This window comes from Rhinopithecus roxellana, chromosome 13 (assembly GCF_007565055.1).
Source record: "Rhinopithecus roxellana isolate Shanxi Qingling chromosome 13, ASM756505v1, whole genome shotgun sequence".
NCBI lineage: Eukaryota > Metazoa > Chordata > Mammalia > Primates > Cercopithecidae > Rhinopithecus > Rhinopithecus roxellana.
The window spans coordinates 3,143,102-3,147,910 of record NC_044561.1 but is presented as its reverse complement, the minus strand read 5'-3'; positions in this window follow the sequence as shown (position 1 = coordinate 3,147,910).

The window sequence follows — 4,809 nt, the reverse complement described above, 5'->3', positions numbered from 1 at the left end:
CCCCTCTGCTTATCTGCGATGTCACCACCTTTTGCTTCCCTATTACCGCCATGCTACCTGGAGCATACACCTATTCCAGTGGCCCTGTGACTGTCAGCTCCTTAAGAAGCACCAGAGGCCCTTAGCCCCTTTGGATCCCCCACATCCTTCCCTCCATCTCCCTGTTCCCCAGAGCAAAGGCTGCTGCAGGGGAGACACCTCAGCTGCCTTCCGAGCAGACAGACGAGTCTTTGTGCCCAGGGAGCTGGTTGCCACGGAAACCCCCAATTTCCTTTCCAGTGGGGACTGGCTGCAGGGGCTTCTTCCTTCTCAGGAGTATCACAGAGCAGGTCTCATCAAGCCACCCATTGTTTCCTAAGGACCTGCTTCGAGCCTCTTATCGTGGGCTCGGATCCCCTTTCAGGAGCAGTGCCCCAGCAGGAAGCGTGGGGGTGTGCTGATCTCCCACTGTCCCCAGGCAGAGCCCTGCTGGGCAAGTCAGTGGCTGGAGCAAGGACCGAGCACCTGCCTACTCCTGCCCCCACGCCTCTGTCCCCACTCCTCCTCAGGACTCTGCCCACACGCTGTCCTCTGTGGCCCACCTCTTTGGTGTGTCACACCCATGCCATCTTCCCAGCCCCTATAAGATATCCTTTCCTTCCTGTTTGGGGCTGGTGATCCTCTGAGACCTTGCAGGGATGGTACTGGGGTGGTGGTGCTTCTGGGTTCCAGGTGTTACATTAAGTCAGAGCTGGAGCTCCCGCTTCCTCTGCCTGAGGTTCTAATGGGTCCTCTTCCTTTCTCCATCCTGCTTACCCAACCTGAGGTAAGACCAGTCACACTGGCTCCTCCCTCCTAGGGGGTCAGGGGGAGGGTGTATATTGACATGAACAGGAATAGAGGGAAAACTGGCTTCCTGAATATGCCAGCCTTGACCTCCATTCCACTGCCAGCTCTCCTTCCAAGAGGAGGAGCTGGGCTTCCCTAACCTCTGCAGGAGGCAGGGCCTCCTGGCCTGGGTGCAGCCTGGTCCCAGGATGGGGTGTGGGGAGTGAATGGTGAGCATCTGCACTGGTGGGAGGGGTGTCTGCTGCCCTGGAGAAGGGTTAATTCAGGGAGCAGGGGACTTCACACCCCCATCCATCCTCCTCCAAGCCTGTGGAATCCTTTAATCAAGTTGGGTGCTGAAATTTCAGCTCTGAAATGCCGCCTTTGTGCTGGCATCCAGGCAGCCGCCCCAGAGTGCGGGGGTCACTTTCTCGGCCCCATTTCTCTAAATGGTCTCTTTGTTCCCTGCTGGGCTGCTCAGTATCAGATGTGATTAAAGGGAGATGGGGTTTGGGCTGGGGAGGAGGGGAGTGGGGGGTTAACCCTTAGGGGATAGGGTGGGTGCAAGGGAAGTGGGACAGAATGAGTGTTTTTCCTCCATCTTCCTCTTCCCATTCTCCTCTTTTGGGGAGTCCCCTGCTATTCAGCTGGCTGGGCCTGGATTTTGACTTCTCTTGAATAAAATGTCACCGGTCACCACTACGGGTTCTGTTTTCTTAGGGTTTGGGCATAGTCTCTTGAGTCATTTCCAGAAACACCTGACTCTTTTTTAACAAGCAGAGCTCCTACCTTCCTGAGGCCTGCGCACCCTTGGAACCTTTGGTCCAAGGGATGTGCACAACCCAGGTCTTCTGACTTCTCTGGGGTCATTTCCCCTGCTTCCACATCCTCAGTGATTTCCCACTCAATCTCATGAGATGTGGGGTCTTGGAGGTGATAGTGTCATCTTCTGGATATGCCCCTTGCTCCCCACCATGCCAGCTCCATATCCCTCATCCCACTGCGAGCAGGAGTAGTGAACAGACCGCAAATGGACAAAAGTCCTGCCTTTCAATGAAGAGGAAAGGGTGGGTTCTAAAAATTATAAACACATAAGGTTAGTACTGATTGATCTGTGACAAAATTCTAGAATAGGTTGGCCAGGCGCAGTGGTTCACGCCTGTAATCTCAGCACTTTGGGAGGCTGAGGCGGGCAGATCACAAGGTCAGGAGATCGAGACCATCCTGGCTAACACCAGTGAAACCCTGTCTCCTAAAAATGCAAAAAAATTAGCTGGGCATGGTGGCGGGTGTCTGTAGTCCCAGCTGCTCAGGAGGCTGAGGCGGGAGAATGGCGTGAACCTGGGAGGTGGAACTTGCAGTGAGCCGAGATCGCGCCATTGCACTCCAGACTGGACGACAGAGCGAAACTCTGTCTCAAAAAAAAAAAAAAATTCTAGAATAGGTCACTCCATGTTTAAAAGTGCTTATATAATAAAAAAGAGATCAGGCGCTAGCATGGGTTGTCTAAGAACCAATATTGCCAAATAAGTTTTTTTTTTTTCCTATGGTTACTGGTCCAGTAGGTTGAGGGAATGCCAGAGATCAGTGAATCTTGATTTTGACAAGGCATTGGCAGTCTCCATGCCACTGTGACAGAGAAGCGTGTGCTTCATGGTGATGTAGTTAGACAGTTTTAGAACTGATTAGACAGCCTCCTTAAGAGTGGAGATAATAGCTGGGTGTGGTGGCTCACACCTGTAACTAGCACTTTGGGAGGCCGAGGCGGGTGGATCACGAGGTCAGGATATTGATACCATCCTGGCTAACATGGTGAAACCCCGTCTCTACTAAAAAATACAAAAAATTAGCCAGGTGTGGTGGTGGGCACCTGTAGTCCCAGCTACTTGGAAGGCTGAGGCAGGAGAATGGTGTGAACCTGGGAGGCGGAGCTTGCAGTGAGCCAAAATCGCGCCACTGCACTCCAGCCTGGGTAACAGAGTGAGACTCCATCTCAAAAAAAAAAAAAAAAAGGGTGGCGATAATAGGCCAGGTGTGGTGGCTCACGCCTGTAATCCCAACACTTTGGGAGGCTGAGGCGGGTGAATCATGAAGTCAGGAGATTGAGGCCATCCTGGCCAACGTGGTGAAACCCCGTCTCTACTAAAAAAAAAAAAAAAAAAAAAAAAAAAAAAAAAAATTAGCCTGGCGTGGTGGTACATGCCTGTTGTCCCAGCTACTTGGGAGGCTGAGGCAGGGGAATCACTTGAACCCAGGAGACAGGTTGCAGTGAGCCAGGATTGCACCATTGCACTCCAGCCTGGCAACAGAGCAAAACTCCATCTTAAAAAAAAAAAAAAAAAAAAAAAGAGTGGAGGTAATAGAACTGATGGTGGAGAGAGGCATTTAGTGCTGTACGCAGGTGTCCCGCTTCATTTCGACCTTTATTAGTGACTTGAATGAGGCTATTCAAGTTTGCAGATACATAAAGCTCTAAAGGAGAGCTAAGTTCTAAAAGGTTTAATACAGGTGGGGAAATGGGTCAGACCCAACAAGGTGAGATCTGTTAAAGATCAGTGTAAAGTCCTGCTTTTATCTAAAACAAAAAAATCGACATACATACAATTTGGATATGACTTTGCAATGGATATTGTCTAAAAGATCGGGGTTTCGGTTACCATCCAGCTTCATGGGAACCAGCAGTTTTGGGGAGGTTGCCTGAAGAGCTTCCACAGTGCAGCTCCCAGATGGAGGGATTTTGGTCACCCTGAAGACTGGGCTAGTCCTTGGTGCCCTGCCTCTGCCCCGGTCCTGACTAGGGGCTGGAGACCACAGATGGAAGGATGGGAGCTGAGGATGCCCAGTCTGGAGCATCCTGGAAGATGCATTGCTCCAGATACAAAGCAGAAGTAGGGTCTGCAAACCACAGGCAGGTAGAGGGGATGATGGTTAAAAGTGCAAGCCTTGGAGTCAGAGCTGGGTTCAGATTCTGGCGCCAGCACTGCTTAGCATCTACCTCTCAAACTTCAGTTTCCCCATCTGGAAAATTGAGATAACAGTTGGACCTACCCCTTCACTGGCCTGAATGACGTAAGACCTTTGGTGGAGCACTTAGTAAATGGCAGCTGTATATAAGCTGTTAGAAGCTGGGTATGAGAAAGAACTTCTAACCATCGGAGCTGTTCATCAGTGGAGCAAGATGGCAAAGAGATTTCCCCTATCCTTGGAGTTGTGTGCTTGTGAGGTGGAGTGGTCCTGGCCTCTGAGTGCAGTTTGGACTTCTGCTGAGGACAGAGCTCTTAGGGAGTAGGTGCTTAAGGAGTAGACTGTCTGACATCCTTGGTCTAGACTTGGACACGGGCAGCTGCTGTGAAGGTTGGCTAGATCCTGGTATGGGCTGCTGTGTGTGTGCTGGGGGAGGTGGCAAGTAGGGGTATGCAGCAACGCAGGGCCTATCCACACATCCTGAAGGACAGGCCTCTAACTGCAGGCAGCACGGTGTCACACTCAACCCACCTTCTCCTCTTCAGATACCTGTCTCTTGAATTCTTTGCCAGCTCCCCTCTGCTGGGTGCTGGGTGAGCAGAGGGGCTGCTTGCAAGGCAGTGAGTTCCAGCTGAGCCAGTTAAGAGCGCGTGGCCCCCCTGCAGTGTGGGGCACAGCCGGCTGGGGAGAAGCTCCCATCTGAGGCTTCAGTCCTTGAGCTCAGACGGACCCCACTGGGATGCCAGTTCCCACTTTCTTAGCAGGGAGAGAGAGAGAGAGAGGAGAGGGGGAGTGGGGGAGAGAGAGAGAGAGGAGAGGGGGAGTGGGGGAGAGAGAGAGAGAGGAGAAGGGGAGAGGGGAGAGAGAGGAGGGGGAGGGGAAAGAGGAGGGGGAAGGAGAAGGGGGTGGGGAAAGAGGGAAGGAGGTGGGAGAGAGAGACCTTTGATGATCTGTCCTTTGCATTCTACTCCTAGCTACTTCCAGAAAGCGTTTGAGGAAGCACCAGTACAGGGATAAGAGATGAAGAGACAGGCCAGG